The sequence below is a fragment of the Budorcas taxicolor genome, chromosome 13 (genome assembly GCF_023091745.1).
Source record: "Budorcas taxicolor isolate Tak-1 chromosome 13, Takin1.1, whole genome shotgun sequence".
Lineage (NCBI taxonomy): Eukaryota > Metazoa > Chordata > Mammalia > Artiodactyla > Bovidae > Budorcas > Budorcas taxicolor.
This window is the reverse complement of record NC_068922.1, coordinates 52,364,290-52,382,428: the sequence shown is the minus strand read 5'-3', so window position 1 is coordinate 52,382,428 and position 18,139 is coordinate 52,364,290. Positions and strand designations below refer to the sequence as shown.

General features: G+C 43.2%; 1 pseudogene; it reads left to right on the top strand.

Moving 5' to 3' along the window:
* The first annotated feature begins 16,059 nt into the window (after nucleotides 1-16,059).
* Nucleotides 16,060-17,243, top strand: LOC128058608 (STE20-related kinase adapter protein alpha-like; annotated as a pseudogene).
* Nucleotides 17,244-18,139: the final 896 nt, after the last annotated feature.

Here is an 18,139-nt window from a genome sequence, read left to right as displayed (position 1 = left end):
TGGATGGAGGAACCTGGTAGACTGCAGTCCATGGGGTCGAGAAGAGTCGGACACGACTGAGTGACTTCACTTTCACTTTTCACTTTCATGCATGGGAGAAGGAAATGGCAACCCACTCCAGTGTTCTTGCCTGGAGAATCCCAGGGACGGCGGAGCCTGGTGCCCTCCAGTCTATGGGGTCGCACAGTCGGACATGACTGAAGCGACTTAGCAGTAGCAGCAGCAGCAGACCTAATGTGAGATTTTGTTATTTAATGCATGAATAAAGCATCATGCATAGCACTATATTAAAAGGTTGCATTAATATTATTATTAACATAAATGAGTTTTATTTATAATCCTATTTGTTTTAGTTTATGTATTTAGAATCCTTTCCTAAGAAGAAGACAAGGGATGGAGCTCAGCAAGACATAACCTCAGCTGGAGTCTACGTTAGCTTATTCTAGGGAGCCCTGGAGCAGGAATGATGTCTCAGGGTTGTCCCAGTTTGAAGCAAGGCTTAATAACTGCTTCAGCCCTGCATTGCCTAATCTGCCAGGCCTCTTTGGCTCTTGGAGGCTCCACTGGCCACGGACAACCCTCCTAGAGAAAGAGGTAGTTGTGAGCAGTTAATGACCAACACCTGAAGTAGCTGGGGGACTGGATGTATCAGTTGGCAAAGAAAAGCTGGACAAGGCAGCTACTATTCTGTGGAGATGAGAATGACCATGGTTCCAGTGAGGGGAACAGACATGTGTGAGGAGATGAGGTACAGTAAGGAGTAGTGAGTAAGACCGGTTCAAGTTCTAGGGCTAAGAGAAATGAAGAGGGATTAATGAGCAATACTGAGGACCCTGTTGGTATGGTGACCATGAATTTATCATGTTATGATTATGTGTGATTTCATGAAGAAAGCCAAACTTGGGTTTATCTAAAGATGTATTTTGCCAGAGAGAGGTACAAGAGCATTGAGGGTATTGGCAAAATGGGATCAGGAGGGAAGTGAAGCCATTCAGAAGAGATCTAACGGATAGACCGGTGAAAAAAAGAACCAAAGATCCCCAAATAATCAGAGAAGACCTTGTGGAATTCACTGAGCAAGTAAGATGGAAGGAGAGGAGGGTGTTTCCACCAGTTGCTTTGGAAATGGAGCAGATGCCAGTGAAAAAGAAGTACCAGATGGGACTATGGGAGTGGATCCAGAAGAGATCTTGAAAAAACTCCAGTGGAGGAGGACTCAGACCCACGGCATTGGATGGGTAATGTGTCACCATGACAGTCACCTAGGATAATGTCATCAGCAGAAGCAGGAAAAAGGCTGGGATCCAGGTTCTAGAGTATGCTCTTGGCAAGCAGGAGACACCAAGAGGTCAGAGACGGCAGAGAATAAGAAGGGTAATTTCAGTGAGAAGAGCCCCCCAAAATAGAACTTATTTTTTCCTGTTAATTTTTTTTAATTGATGGTAAATTACTTTACAATGTTGTGTTGGTTTCTGCCATACAACAACACAAATCAGTCATAATTATATATATACATATATACATACATATCCCCTCCCTCTGGAACCTCCATTCTCACCCCCTATCCCACCCACCGAGGTCTTCACAGAGCACCAGGCTGGGCTTCTTGTGTTACAAAGCAACTTCCCACTAATTATCTGTTTCACGCATGATAGTGTATGTATGTCAATGCTGATTTCTCAATTCATTTCACTCTCACCTTCCCCTGCTGAGTCCACAACTCCATTCTTTACCAGGTTCACCAGTACCATTTTTCTAGATTCCATGTATATGTGTTTCTATATGATACTTGTTTTTCTCTTTCTGATTTATTTCACGCTGTGGACTTCCCTGGTGGCTCAGACAATAAAGCGTCTGTCTACAATGTGGGAGACCTGGGTTCGAGCCCTGGGTTGGGAAGATCCCCTGGAGAAGGAAATGGCAATCCACTCCAGTACTATTGCCTGGAAAATCCCATGGACAGAGGAGCCTGGCAGGCTGCAGTCTATGGGGTCACAAAGAGTCAGATACGACTGAGAGACTTCACTTCATAAAAGGCTCTAGGTTCATCTACCTCACTACAACTGACTCAAATTTGTTTCCTTTTATGGCTCAGTAATATTCTTTTGTATATATGTAGGACATATTCTTTATCCATTCATCTGTTGATGGACATCTAGATTACTTCCATGTGCTTTGGCTGTTGTAAATATTGCTGCAATGAACATTGGGGTGCATGTGATTTTTAGGATTGTGGTTTTCTCAGAGCTTCCCAGGTGGTGCTGTGGTAAAGAAGTGAAGTGAAGTCGCTCAGTCATGTCTAACTCTTTGCAACCCCATGGAGGCTCCTCCATCCATGGGATTTTCCAGGTAAGTGTACTGGAGTGGGTTGCCATTTCCTTCTCCAGGGGATCTTCCCAAGCCAGGGATAGAACCCGAGACTCCCACATTGTGGTAAAGAACCTGCCTGCCAATGCAGGAGATGTAAAAAGAGGTGGGTTTGATCCCTGGGTTGGGAAAATCTCCTGGACAAGAAAAGGGCAACCCACTCCAGTGTTCTTGCCTAGAGAATCCTGTGGACAGAAGAGCCTAGCGGGCTACAGTCGATGGGGTCGCAAAGAGTCAGACACAACTGAAGTGACTTAGCATGCAGCAAGGTATATGAAAAAGTGAAAAGGGCTTTCCTAGTAGATCAGACTGTAAAGAATCTGCCTACAATGCAGGAGACCTGGGTTCAATCGCTCAGTTGGGAAGATCCCCTGGGGGAGGAAATGGCCACCCACTCTAGTATTCTTGTTTGGCGAATTCCATAGACAGAGGAGACTGGCAGACTATGGTCCATGGAAGGTGGCTCAGTCGGTAATGAATCTGCCTGCATTGCAGCATACCCAGGTTTAATCCCTGGAACGGGAATATCCCCTATAGAAGAAAACTGCAAACCACTCCAGTATTCTTGCCTGGGAAATCTCTTGGACAGAGGACAGAGGAGCTTTGTGGGCTACAGACTTTGGAGTCGCAAGAGTCAGACTTAGAGATTAAACAACCAAACCACCACCAGGTTATATGCCCAATAGTGGAATTGCTAGGGTATATGATAGATTTATTCCTAGTTTTTAAAGGAATCTCAATACTGTTTTCTATAATGGCTGTATCAGTTTACATTCCCACCAACAGTGCAAAAATTTCCTTTTTCTCCACATTTTCACCAATATTTGTTGTTTGTAGAATTTTTTGATGATGGCCATTCTGACTGATGTGATGTGGTACTTCTTTGTAGTTTTGATTTGCATTTCTCTAATAATGAGCAATGTTGAGCATCTTTTTCATGTGTTTATTGTCCATCTGTATGTCTTCTTTGGAGAAATGTCTGTTTCGATCATCTGCCCGTTTTTTGAGTGGATTGTTTATGTGAAATGGAGCTGTGTGAGCTGCTTATGAATTTTGGAAATTAATCCTCTGTCCGTTGTTTCATTTGCTATTATCTTCTCCTATTCTGAGGGTTGTCTTTTCATCTTGTTTATAATTTCCTTTGCTGTGCAAAAGCTTTTCAATTTTCAGTTCAGTTCAGGCACTCAGTCATGTCCAACTCTTTGTGACCCCATGAATCTCAGCACGCCAGGCCTCCCTGTCCATCACCAACTCCCGGAGTTCACTCAGACTCACATCCATCGAGTCGGAGATGCCATCCAGCCATCTCATCCTCTGTCATCCTCTTTTCCTCCTGCCCCCAATCCCTCCCAGCATCAGAGTCTTTTCCAATGAGTCAACTCTTCTCATGAGGCGTCCAAAGTACTGGAGTTTCAGCTTTAGCATCATTCCTTCCAAAGAAATCCCAGGACTGATCTCCTTTAGAATGGACTGGTTGGATCTCCTTGCATTCCAAGGGACTCTCAAGAGTCTTCTCCAACACCACAGTTCAAAAGCAACAATTCTTCGGCGCTCAGCCTTCTTCACAGTCCAACTCTCACATCCATACGTGACCACTGGCAAAACCATAGCCTTGACTAGATGGACCTTTGTTGGCAAAGTAATGTCTCTGCTTTTGAATATGCTATCTAGGTTGGTCATAACTTTTCTTCCAAGTAGTAAGTGTCTTTTAATTTCATGGCTGCAATCACCATCTGCAGTGATTTTGGAGCCCCCCCCAAAATAAAGTCTGACACTGTTTCCACTGTTTCCCCATCTATTTCCCATGAAGTGATGGGACCAGATGCCATGATCTTCGTTTTCTGAATGTTGACCTTTAAGCCAACTTTTTCGCTCTCCTCTTTCACTTTCATCAAGAGGCTTTTTAGTTCCTCTTCACTTTCTGCCATAACAGTGATGTCATCTGCATATCTGAAGTTATTGATATTTCTCCCAGCAATCTTGATTCCAGCTTGTGCTTCATCCAGCCCAGTGTTTCTCATGATGTACTCTGCATAGAAGTTAAATAAGCAGGGTGACAATATACAGCCTTGACGTATTCCTTTTCCTATTTGGAACCAGTCTGTTGTTTCATGTCCAGCTCTAACTGTTGCTTCCTGACCTGCGTATAGGTTTCTCAAGAGGCAGGTCAGGTGGTCTGGGATTCCCATCTCTTTCAGAATTTTCCACAGTGTATTGTGATCCACACAGTCAAAGGCTTTGGCATAGTCAATAAAGCAGAAATAGATGTTTTTCTGGAACTCTCTTGCTTTTTCCATGATCCAGCGGATGTTGGCAATTTGATCTCTGGTTCCGCTGCCTTTTCTGAATCCAGCTTAAATATCTGGAAGTTCACGGTTCACGTACTGCTGAAGCTTGGCTTGGAGAATTTTGAGCATTACTTTACTAGCGTGTGAGATGAGTGCAATTGTGTGGTAGTTTGAGCATTCTTTGGCATTGCTTTTCTTTGGGATTGAAATGAAAACTGACCTTTTCCAGTCCTGTGGCCACTGCTGAGTTTTCCACATTTGCTGGCATATTGAGTGCAGCACTTTCACAGCATCATCTTTCAGGATTTGAAATAGCTCAACTGGAATTCCATCACCTCCACTAGCTTTGTTCGTAATGATGCTTTCTAAGGCCCATTTGACTTCACATTCCAGAATGTCTGGCTCTAGGTGAGTTATCACACCATCGTGATTATCTTGGTCATAAAGATCTTTTTTGTACAGTTCTTCTGTGTATTCTTGCCACCTCTTCTTAATATCTTCTGCTTCTGTTAGGTCCATACCATTTCTGTCCTTTACTGAGCCCGTCTTTGCATGACATGTTCCCTTGGTATCTCTAATTTTCTTGAAGAGATCTCTAGTCTTTCCCATTCTGTTGTTTTCCTCTATTTCTTTGCATTGATCGCTGAGGAAGGCTTTCTTATCTCTTCTTGCTATTCTTTGGAACTCTGCATTCAGATGCTTTTATCTTTCCTTTCCTCCTTTGCTTTTCGCTTCTGTTCTTTTCACAGCTATTTGTAAGGCCTCCTCAGACAGCCATTTTGCTTTTTTTCATTTCTTTTCCATGGGGATGGTCTTGATCCCTGTCTCCTGTACAATGTCACAAACCTCATTCCATAGTTCATCAGGCACTCTGTCTATCAGATCTAGGCCCTTAAATCTATTTCTCACTTCCACTGTATAATCATAAGGGATTTGATTTAGGTCATACCTGAATGGTCTAGTGGTTTTCCCCACTTTCTTCAATTTAAGTCTGAATTTGGCAATAAGGAGTTCATGATCTGAGCCATAGTCAGCTCCCGGTCTTGTTTTTGCTGACTGTATAGAGCTTCTTCATTTTTGGCTGCAAAGAATATAATCAATCTGATTTCAGTGTTGACCATCTGGTGATGTCCATGTGTAGTCTTCTCTTGTGTTGTTGGAAGAGAGTGTTTGCTATGACCAGTGCGTTCTCTTGGCAAAACTCCATTAGCCTTTGCCCTGCTTCATTCCGTACTCCAAGGCCAAATTTGCCTGTTACTCCAGGTGTCTCTTGACTTCCTACTTTTGCATTCCAGTCCCCTATAATGAAAAGGACATCTTTTTTGGCTGTTAGTTCTAAAAGGTCTTGTAGGTCTTCATAGAACTGTTCAACTTCAGCTTCTTCAGCGTTACTGGTTGGGGCATAGGCTTGGATTACCGTGATATTGAATGGTTTGCCTTGGAAACGAACAGAGATCATTCTGTCATTTTTGAGATTGCATCCAGGTACTGCATTTCAGACTCTTTTGTTGACCATGATGGCTACTCCATTTCTTCTAAGGGATTCCTGCTCACAATAGTAGATATAATGGTCATCTGCGTTAAATTCACCCATTCCAGTCCATTTTAGTTAGCTGATTCCTTGGCTATTAAGAAGGATATTTTTTAACCTTCATGTGTTTGGGTTTTTTTTACAGTTTTTTTTCCCTTGTAACTGATATCTAATCTCATAGCACTGTGGTCAGAAAAAATGCTTGATACAATTTCAATTTTCTTAAATTTACCAAGGCTTGATTTGTGACCCAAGATGTGATCTATCCTAGAGAATGTTTCTTGTGCAGTTGAGAAAAAAAGTGTATTCTGCTGTTTTTAGATGGAATGCCCTATAAATATCAATTGGTCTATCACATCCAATGTGTCATTTAAGGCTAGTGTTTCCTTATTAATTTTCTGTCCAGATGATCTGTCCATTGTTGTGAGTAGGATATTTAAGTCCCCTACTATTATTGTGATACTGTCTATTTCCTCTTTTATAGGTAATAGCTTTGCCTTATTATTGAGGTGCTCATATGTTGGTGCATATTATATATTTATAATTGTTATATCTTTTTGGATTGAAGTGGGTCTCTTTTAGACAGTATATATATATGAGTCCTGTTTTTTTTCAATCCATTCAGCCAGTCTGTGTCTTTTGGTTGGAGCATTTAATCCATTTACATTTATGGTAACTATTGATATGTATGCTCCTATTACCATTAACTTTATTGATTTCGGTTTATTTGTTTTTCTTTTAGGTAAGAAATGAATTTGTTCAGACTCAGAGAGAAGCACACTCCACAGACAGAGTGTGGGCCACTGCAAAAGGCAAGTGCCCTGGATTTGTTTTTGTAGGTCTTTTCTTTCTGTTTTGTTTCCTGTTTAGAGCAGTTCCTTTAGCATTTGTTGTAAAGCTGGTTTGGTGGTGCTGAATTCACTTAATTTTTGCTTGTCTGTAAAGCTTTTGATCTCTCTGTCAAATCTCAATGAGATCCTTGCTGGGTAGAGTATTGTTGGTTGTAGGCATTTCCTTTCATCGCTTTAAGTATATCCTGCCACTCCTTTATGGCCTGCAGAGTTTCTGCTGAAAGATTAAGCTTTTAACCTTATGGGGATTCCCTTGTATGTTACTTGTTGCTTTTACCTCGCTGCTTTTAATATTTTTTATTTGTGCTTAATTTTTGTTAGTTTGATTAATATGTTTTCTTGGCATGTTGCTCTTTTTGGATTTATCCTGTATGGGACTTTCTGGGCTTCCTGGACTTGGATGGCTATTTCCTTTCCCATGTTAGGGAATTTTTCAACTATAATTCCTCAAATATTTTCTCATACCCTTTCTTTTTCTCTTCTTCTCTGGGGCCCCTATAAGTCGAATGTTGGTGCATTTAAGGTTGTACCAGAGGTCTCTGAGACTGTCCTCATTTCTTTTGATTCTTTTTTCTTTATTCTGTTCTGCTTCAGTTATTTCCACCACTCTGTCTTCCAGCTCAGTCAGTTATTCTGCTATCGGTTCCTTCTAGTGTATTTTAAATTTCAGATATTATGTTGTTCATTGTTGATTGCTTGTTCTTTAGTTCTTCTAGGTCCTTGTAAATTATTTCTTGTGTCTTCTCCATCCTTGTCTCCATTCTATTTATCTGTGCCTCCATTTTATCTCCAAGGTTCTGGATCATTTTTACTACCATTACTCTGAATTCTTTTTCAGGTAGATGGCCTATTTCCTCTTTCTTTGTTTGGTCTGGTGGTTTTTACCATGCTCCTTCATCTGCTGCATGTTTCTCTGTCTTCTCATTTTGTTTAATTTACTGGGTTTGGGGTCTCTTTTCCACAGGCTGCAAAGTTTGCAGAAGGTCTCTGGACCTGATGTTGGTGATATGTTGTTGGTGATAAGGCCAGATCTCCAACTGAGATCTGGCCTTACTCCAACTTGTACTTGCTTCCAAAGTCCACAGTTGCCCCCAAAGCTCACAGTCTTAAGCCAATTGCAGGGATTTAATCTGCTGCATCTGCTGCTGCAGGAGTGAATTCCCTTCCTCTCCTTTGGTCACACAGCCCCTGGTGTTCTGCTTTGGTTTTGGCCCCACCTCTGCGTGTAGGCCACAGACAAGAGGGGCTTAATAAGGCCAAGGCTTATTAGGGCTCACTTGCTCAGTCAGGCTAGGGAGTGCAAGGGGTAGGGCAGACACAATGAGGGAGTGCCTGTGGCAGAGACCTGCTGGAAGCTGCCAAAGTCAGAGGTGGGTCACCTGCTCTCCCAGGCGAACTGACCCTGGGTCCCTTGGAAGAACCAAGCTACACAGTCTTCCAGGCAGTTAGGGACAGTGACCTGCTCCCACTCACAGCTTGGCAGCCAGTGTGGCAGCCATCACAGCCACCTCTGGTGTCGCAGACCATACCCTAATGCCACGCCCCACCTCCTTTGACACTCGTGCCATCCTTGATGGCAGTAGGTCCATGGGTATGCCCACCTCTGGGGTCACAGACCACAGCCATCACAGCCACCTCTGGTATCACAGACCATATCCTCATGCCACACCCCACCACCTTTGACACTTGTGCCATCCCTGATGGCAGTAGGTCCACGGGCATGCCCACCTCTGGGGTCACAGCCCACAGCCAGCTCATCCCACCTTATGACACTCACATAGGCACAGTCCTGCAATCTGTGAGCACTTGGAGTTAAATGGTCCCAGTGGTGATGATCTCTTGCCTCTCTGGCAGGCCCAGGCTTTTCCCTGGGCTCTTTCTGCATGTTGTACTAGTCCCCTCAGAGTAACTTCATGGCAAGCAACCCCAGTCCTCATCCTGGGGTCCGATTCCTGAAGCCTGAGCCTCAGCACCCAACCCTCACTTTCTGCAGTGGGCATGAAAACTACTTTTCAGCTGGAAGTGCTGGTCAGCAAAAACCTCTGTGCTGAATTCTCTCCCATTTGCCTTGAGAGCACCTGTTGCATTCCCCTCTGAGGTTCCGAAGCTCCTGTGAGGAGGGTTCAGAGGAATTTTGCCTCCTTCATGACTCTCTTCCTGAGGTGCAGGATTCCTCCCATTTTCCTTCTATTTTTTTTTTCTTATTGCTATTTCCCTACCACTTTATTAAGATTAGCTATAGGGATTAGCTTGCCTTTTTGGAAGTCTGAAGCCTTCTGGCAGCGTTCAATAGGTGTTCTTCAGGGACTGTTCCACGTGGAGCTGCATTTTTCATGTGTTTTGGGGGAGGAAGAGGATTTCCACGTCTTACTCCTCCACCATCTTCAACACCTCCCTTCCTGTTAATATAAACTTTTGCTTGAGTATTTCTAATTGGACTGTAGGTAAATGATCACATTCCTTATTTTTTTAATTGTATAGATTATAAATAAGGCCAAAGTTTCCTACCACCCCAGCCACAGCCCCAATCCTTTGCCCTTTCCCCATATGCAGCTGGTTGTCTCCTTTGAAACCGTTTTCCTATGCGTGTATACCCTCCCCCTTACACACACAGAATAAAGTATTGTTTTTAGTGCATGGGTGTGTGTTTCAGAATAAAATGTTTCATACTCTATATATTTGCCTTTTTTTCCAGCACTTACTGTGTTGTAATTTGCTTTTTTCCCCTCAACATCATGTCTTAGAGATCTAAGATACCACATTTCAGAAAATGGGCAGGTTTGTTGCTTTATTTTGCTGCATGGTATTCTATAGTGAGAATCTACTAAATTTATTGAGCCTTTCTCAAGTTGGTGGAGCCTTAGGTGATTTCTAGTTTAGGCCATCACCAGTGATGATGCTGTGCTTATCCCTGTATGATTTTCTTTGTACACATGAGAAATGTTACAAAGTGCATCCAAAATGCCTACACCCATGTATATGTTTCTGTTATGAATATGATCTGCTGCAATAAGCAAGAAACTCATTAAACAAATAAGGTTGTTGGGCTTTTCCGCCTCTTTTCTGAAGGTAAGGAGTAACTGGGACTGCTTTAGTTGTGTGGTGATGCACCCTGAGATCCAGGCTGTCTAACTTTTCACTCTGCCAACTTTCATATGTTGTCTAATAGCCTCATCCTTGGTGCCTCATACTCACCATATGGTTGCAGCAGCTCTGGACATCACTTCTGGGATCAGAGCTAGAAAGGGGAAGAAAGAAAGATCATAGCCATTTATGGTCCTTCTTATCAGAAGTACAAATACTGTCCAAGAAACAATCTCAATGAATTTCCACTTCAGTATTGCAGGCCAGAACTAGGTCCCTGACCTCTCCTACTGTAATGGAGACTCAGAAAGAGGGAAGAAACTTGTCCTGATTGGCTTAAACCAATTCTTCACAGTCTGATTGCATATTAGATTCATATGAAAGTGAAAATGTTAGTCACTCAGTCATGTCTGATTCTTTGCAACCCCATGGACTATACTGCACACCAGGCGTCTCTGTCCATGGAATTATCTAAGCAAGAATACTGAACTGGGATGCCATTTCCTTCTCCAGGAGATCTTCCCAACCCAGGGATTGAACCCGTGTCTCCTATGTTGCAGGCAGATTCTTTACCATTTGAGCCACCAGAGAAGCCCATTAGCCTCATAGGTGAGCTATTTAAAAATACCCATGTCTGGACCCCACTGCCAGAGGTTTTTATGTAATTTGGTCTTGGGTGAGTTCCAGATACTGGAGTTTTTTAAAAACTCCCTGTATGACTAAAAAGTCAATCAGAGTTGAGAACCAGTGGCTTACACCAATCATGATCTTCCTGGGGCTGAGATTTATCAGTTAGGATTAGATTCAGGTGCAGCAACCATGTGCCACATAACCACAGCCCACACAAGAAAAGGGTTTACTTCTTGTTCATGTAAAAGTTCAGTGATAGTTGATTCAGGGCTAGATTGGCCTTCATCCTGTCAGAGGCTCAGACTTCATTATCTTGTAGATCCACCATGCAAGGCCTCCATTCCCAACTTTATTCAGAACAGTTATTTCAGCTCCAGCCACGATTTATGTATTCCAGCCAACAAGAAGAAGGACAGGAGAGGAGAGCAGAGGCCCCAGTCCTTTAATGACACTTCCTGCCAGTTGCACACACCACGTCTCCTCTCCTCCCACATGATACAGAGAGCAACGTGTCAGTCTTAGTCTTCAGTGCTTTCATTTCAGAAGGTCTATTTTCCAATGTTTTTTCAAATGCTGTAATGGTCATTAATTTATCTGAAATGTAGTTTTATATAAAATGTGACATATAAATATTTAACTTTATTTTTTTTCTGAAAGTTTAGCTAATGGCCCCAGCAACATTTATTATCTGTTCCTTCAGATAAGAACTTCTACTTTTATCAAATATTAAATTCCCACATATGGACTTCCCTGGTGGCTCAGATGGTAAAGCATCTGTCTACAATGCAGGAGACCTGGGTTCAGTCCTTGGGTCAGGAAGATCCGCTGGAGAAGGAAATGGCAATCCACTCCAGTACTATTTCCTGGAAAATCCCACGGACAGAGGAGCCTGGTAGGCTACAGTCCATGGGGTCGCAAAGAGTCGGACACGACAGAGCGTTCCCACATATATGTTAGGTCAAACAATGTGAAACTGCTGGTATCCATCACTTCACTGGAGTTTTATTTTCTTAGTTATACCAGTCACTATTAGATGTCATATTTTGTTTCTTTGTTTTTTGTCTGTGTCTGCCACTTGAATGTAAGTTCAATGAGGACTGGAATTTTGTCGTTTTTGTCAACCCTGGGCTCATATATATCTGCTAAATGAGTGAATGAAATTTATCTCTATGTTTGTTACTATATATTGATAAATGTTTTCATGGCTGAGCCATCCTTACATGTTAGAAAAACTTGGTTATAATATAGTATTCTTTAAGTATACTGCTCTATTTGATCTGTTAAGATCTATGTAAGTCCTTTGCATCTGTGATCTTAAAAGAGCTTGGGTTTCTCTTTTATTTGTTTCTGCTGCCACAATCCAATCTGGGTGTTAGGACTGAGAATCAGGGATTTTCAAAGAGACAAGCATTGCCTGGAAGCAGATCAGAGTAGGAACTACTAGAAGAAGCAACCGGCTATGAGCCCTGGGGGTCCCTGTGTGTGTGTCTTCCTGGGTATGCCAAGGATGCAGGGTCCTAATGGCTCTTTGCCATTTCTCAGGCTTGTGTTTGCAATGAGGGATGAACCTACACCTCCCTCTAGGACAAAAAGCAGTCTTACTTATTTCCTGCTATAAAGCGAGTGGGTTCTCCAAGTTCGGTGTACCTCAGGTGCAACATAAACCCATTGTATGCACAGCATCTACTCGGGCCCTTCATGTTGCCCCTGTGGGACTTGGGGGCAAGGGAGCCAATGTAAACCTTATGCCTATGCTGCTTGCTGTGAGTAATAGAGTCCTTTGTCTCTGTCCTTAGAATCTTATCTTGGCCAGCATCTATGAAACAGTAAGAGGCTAATTATTGACTTATCGGCAGGGTAAATTCAAATGCCAGGCCCTGACAGTTTTGGCAATGAGGATAGGGTGCTGACAGGGTTATGGCTTGTGGAAAAGGAAGGACGAGGACACTGTGGACCATATCAGGGTATATGCCAAGACTCACTGGCACATGTTAGTGAATCCACTCACTCAAATGGTGAGCAGGATGAGGGTGGCTAGGGTGAGGGTCTCACATTGTCCTACCTGTTAATGAGGCTAAGCAGTGAGAGGCAGGATTGCAAAAAGCCACCTGAATGGTGCTTTGGTTCCTGCTCACTCTAACCCCATGCAGGAGGAGGAGGGATATTATGACAATGGGGCAGAAAGCTGCACAGCATCCCTCAAAGGTCAATGTGGATGAGGCTGCTGAATCAAAGGGTCCCAGTATCTGAAATAAATGGAACAGAGCTTTAAATGAGCCAAAAAAAACATGACAAGTTTATTTGATTGAGCCCCACAGATGGCACTCAAATCCAAAGTGAACAAAAATCTTTGTTTTTGGCATAGATCTGCCCTTTGATGCTGTGTTCCCCTTCCCTCACTCCCACCCACCCACCACACTCTGCTGCTTTGATGAAAAAGTGAAGTGTTCTGAGAACTTCATGGAACTGAGGACCTCAGATGCTTACAGCTCTGTAGGACTCAATGTCCGTGTCACCATCTTACCCTGTCCTGTGGATGAATGCAGGCAGAGGTGGTTGAGTCACCAAGGGATGCAATGTGAAGTGGGGGCAAAATGGTCCTGGGCTTGGGTTCTCTCTGGACTGACGCTGGAGATTCACAAGGAAGGAGGCAGTGGCACGCCAACCCTGAATTCAGAGGCAAGAGAAAATGAAAGTCTTCCAGCTGCCCAGCCTCCTGCCATGAGCTGGCATCCCCTACCACCCAGCACTCCCTGCTCTCCCTTTAGGAATACCATGATCTCCTAAAGCTGTTGTGATAGCTCCTGGCCCATACGTACAAAATTCCTTAGTCTGTTTTCCCATAAGGTGAAAATATCTGTTGCATTTCTTTTTAAAAATTTTTGAAATTAATTTGTTTTATTCTTTTTATGTTTGGCTGTTGCTGTGCACAGGTTTCTCTAGTTGTGGTGAGTGGGGGCTACTCTCTAGTTGTGGTGTTCAAGCTTCTCATTGTGGATTGTGGTGGCTTCTCTTGTTGGGGAGCACAGGCTCTAGTGTGTACACTCAGGAGTTGTGGCGCACAGGCTTAGTTGCTCCTAGGCATGTGGGATCTTCTCAGACAAGGAACCAAACCCCTCATTAGCAGGCAGATTCTTAGCCACTGAACCACCAAGGAAGTCCTTATTGCATTTCTATACCCTAACAATGAACACTCAGAAAGAGAGAAATGAAATAAATAAGCTTATTTACAATTGCATCGAAAATAATAAAATACCTAGGCATATATCTAACTAAGGAGGTAAAAGACTTGTTCTCAGAAAACTGTAAATCACTGATGAAAGAAATTGAAGACAAGACAAACGGATGGAAAAATATACCATGTTTATGTATTGGAAGAATTAATATTGTTAAAATGGCCATACTACCCAACACAGTCTACAGATGCAGTGCAATACCTGACACAATACCAATGACATTTTTCACAGAATTAGAAAAAATAATTATAAAGTCTGCATGGAAACACAAAAGAGCCCAGATAGCCAAAATCTTGAGAAAGAAAAGCTAGTGTCATCAAAATAGTTTGATACCAGCACAAAAACAGACATTCTGATCAATGCAACAGAGTAGAGAGCCCAGAAATGAACCCACACTTATACGGGCAGTTAATCTACCACAAAAGAGATAAGAATATACAATGGAGGAAGGCTCTTCAATAAATGGTATGAGCGAAATGGACAGCTACTTGCAAGAGAGTCAGACAGGATTACTCTCTCACCCCATGCACAAAGATAAATTCAAAATGGATTAAAGACTTGAATATAAGACCTGAAACCATAACACTTCTAGAAGGAAACATAGGCAGTACACTGTTTGACATAGGCCATACTAATATTTGGGGGGATATTTTTCCTCATGTGAGGAAAACAAAAGCAAAAACAAACATTTAGGACTACATCAAACTAAGAAACTTTTGCACAGAGAAGGAAAATGTCAACAAAACAAAAAGGTCACCTACTGGATAGGAGAGAATATTTGCTCAACATCACTTAATCATCAGGGAAATGCAATTCAAAACCACAATGAGATATCACCTAATACCCATCGGAATGGCCAGTATAGAAAAGACAACAAATAACTTTGTTGGCAAGGTTGTGGAGAAAAAGGAACCCTTGTACACTATTGTTGGGAATATAAATTGGTGTAACCACTATGGAAACAGTACGGAGAATCCTTAAAATAATTAAAAATAGAACTACCATATAAACTGTGTGAGAGTTGGGCCATAAAGAAGGCTGAGCACTGAGGAACTGATACTTTTGAACTGTGATATTGGAGAAGACTCTTGAGATTCCCTTGGACTAAAGGGAGATCAAACCAGTCAATCCTAAAGTTAATCAACCCTGAATACTCATCAGAAAGACTGATGCTAAAGCTGAAGCTCCAATACTTTGGCCACCTGATGCAAAGAGCCAACTCATTAGAAAAGACCCTGATGCTGGGAAAGGTTGAAGTAGAAGGGGACAGCAGAGGATGAGATGCTTGGATGGCATCACTGACTCAATGAACATGAATTTGAGCAAACTCTGGGAGATGGTGAAGGATAGGGAAGCCTGGCATGCTGCAGTCCATGGGATCACAAAGAATCAGACATGACTGAGTGACTGAATGACTGAACAACAAAAACCATATAAACTAGTGATTCCATCCTGGATATTTATCTGAAAGGAACAAAAACACTAGTTCAAAAAGACATATGTCCCCTTATGTACATTATAGCATTATTTACAATAGCCAAGATATGGAAGCAATCTAAGATTCCACTAATAGATGAATGGATAAATAAGATGTGGTGTATGTAAGAAATGGAATATTATTCAGCCATAAAAAGAATGAAATCTTGCAGTTTGCAGCAACGTAGAGGGTATTATGCTAAAGTGAAATCTCAGACAGAGAAAGACAAATACTCTATGAATTCCCTTAAATATGGAATCTAAAAAGCAAAATAAATGAACAAACATAACAAAACAGAAACAGAGTTACAGATACACAGAACAAACAGGTGGTTGCCAGAGGGGAGAGAAGAGGAGGCAGAAAAGAAATAAGTGAGGGAGATTAAGAGGTACAAATTTCCAGTTGCAAAATAAATGAGTCAGGGGTATGAAATGTACAGTATGGAAGATATAATCAGTAACTCTGGCCTCCCAGAAATAGGCCTGGCAGAAGTGCAACCTTAAACCAAGGAGGCAGAGCTGAGACTAGGTTTAAATTTTTGAAATTAAAGTAGGTCTACATGTTAGGTCTTTTCTTATAAGTAAATAGAATTAGGCGCTAGGTTTCTGAAAAGTTCATTGTTGAGGGCATAAGAGATTTGGAACCATTTGCAGACCAATATGGCGAGTTCAGAGTCGATAACATCCTTCTCTAAACAGGAGATCATGAGTAACTTTCTGCTGGAGGGAGGGTGTTATGAACTTCTCGTTATTACAGGTAAAGGATTTGAGGACCTGATAACAGTGAATCTAACAAAGTGCAAACCAATGGGAGAGTATGTGACTGTACAAAGGATTAATCTAGAAGCTCGTTCCAGTGAGATGGTGACATTCTTGCAGCAGGAGCTCCATGTCTCTAAGTTTTTCAGCCATCCCAATACCCTGCCATATCAAGCCGCTTTTATTGCAGATAATGAGCTGTGGCTTGTCACACCATTCCCTGCATATGGCTCTGCAAAGGACCTCATATATACACACTTCATGGACGGCATGAATGAACTGGAAATTGCTTACAGTCTGCAGGGGGCGCTCAGGGTCCACTACACCCACCACATGGGATATGTGCACAGGAGAGTCAAAACCGGCCAATTACATTCTGATCTTACACAGCAACTCAGCACGATCTGTCTCTGGCAGTAGCAGCACAGTACTTTCTCAAGTACTGAATCAAGGTTCTGCCTTGGCTCAGCTCATAAGTGCTCTGGCAGAATCTTCAGGTTTATGATGCCAAGTTTGACATTGCAGTGTGAGAATCACGGCCTGTGAAGTGGCTGATGGCCACGTCCCCTTTAAAGATATGCCCGCCACCTAGATGCTGCTGGAGAAGCTGAACAGCACAGTGCCCTGCCTGCTGGACAACAGTACTAACCTCCCTGAGGAGCTGACCATAAGCATCTCATACTCAGCAGCCAATTATGGCCTGAGTGACAACCTGGCCACCAGCACTCCCGGGACCTCCGATGGCGACTCGCCATCCCACCCTTATCACCACAACTTCTCACCCCATTTCCTCCACTTTGTGGAGCAGTGCATTCTGTGCAACCCAGATATAAGACCAAGTGCCAGCTCCCTCATGAACAATTCTTCCTTTAAGCAGATCAAGCGACATGCCTCAGAGGCTTTGCCTAAGTTTCTTCATCCTGTCACCCCCAAAACCAGTTTAGAAGGACGCTAGTCTCCAGATCACAGTGGAATCTTTGGCTTGGTACCAAACCAGGAAGAACTGGAGGTGGACGACTGAGAGTGCTAAGCCTATGAAGAAGGTACACATTCTCCATCTGGGGCCATGTGAGCTTCTGGGACCCTTCCGGAGGGTTGGCCACATTCCCACCCTCCTGGGGGGCAGATTGGGCAGAAAGGACATTTCTGCCAGGAAAGCCAACTGCTGGCTGACTAGGAAAGAAATTCCTGGAGAGCAACTTTATTGCTCCAAGGCTTTTGAGACACGAGGGAATCCCAACAACCAGGGATCAAAGGGGCCAAAGAGCTGATATTCCCAGTCCTGCGAGCTCAAGTGACCTGACCTCTTCAGAAGGAAAAGATGCTGTTCTGGCCAAGGGGGACCGAAGTCCAAGCCCAAGTTTTGACTCATCCACCCAGGGAACTGTGTGACTTCTTCCCACTCTGGCTATCCTATCAGCCTCACTCCATTCTTCTCCCCTGCTCTCAGATTCTATAGGTCCATGGAGGGGCAAGTAATAAGACGTCCTCCCCTCAGTAAGGAAAGGAAAGTGAAGTCGCTCAGTCGTGTCCAATTCTTTGCGACCCTATGGACCATGACCTGCCAGGTTCCTCCATCCATGGGATTTTCCAGGCAAGAATATGGAGTGGGTTCCCATTTCCTTCTCCAGGGGATCTTCCCAACCCAAGGATCGAACCTGGGTCTCCCACACTGCAGGCAGACTCTTTATCACCGGAGCCACCAGGGAAGCCTCCCTTTCTTCGGACAGCTCCCTAGTGACTGAAGGGAAGGGTATTTTTTCTTTTTAAAGTGCTAGGTTAAGGCTAGGGCAGTCCATCCTCATCCTCCTTTTCGCTTGGGCCCTGACACCTAAAACCTTCCCTTGGTTCATCTGTGTAGCTCAGTCCTTTCCCAACAAGAGTCCATGTTACCCCTCCTGCCAGCTGCCATGGTGC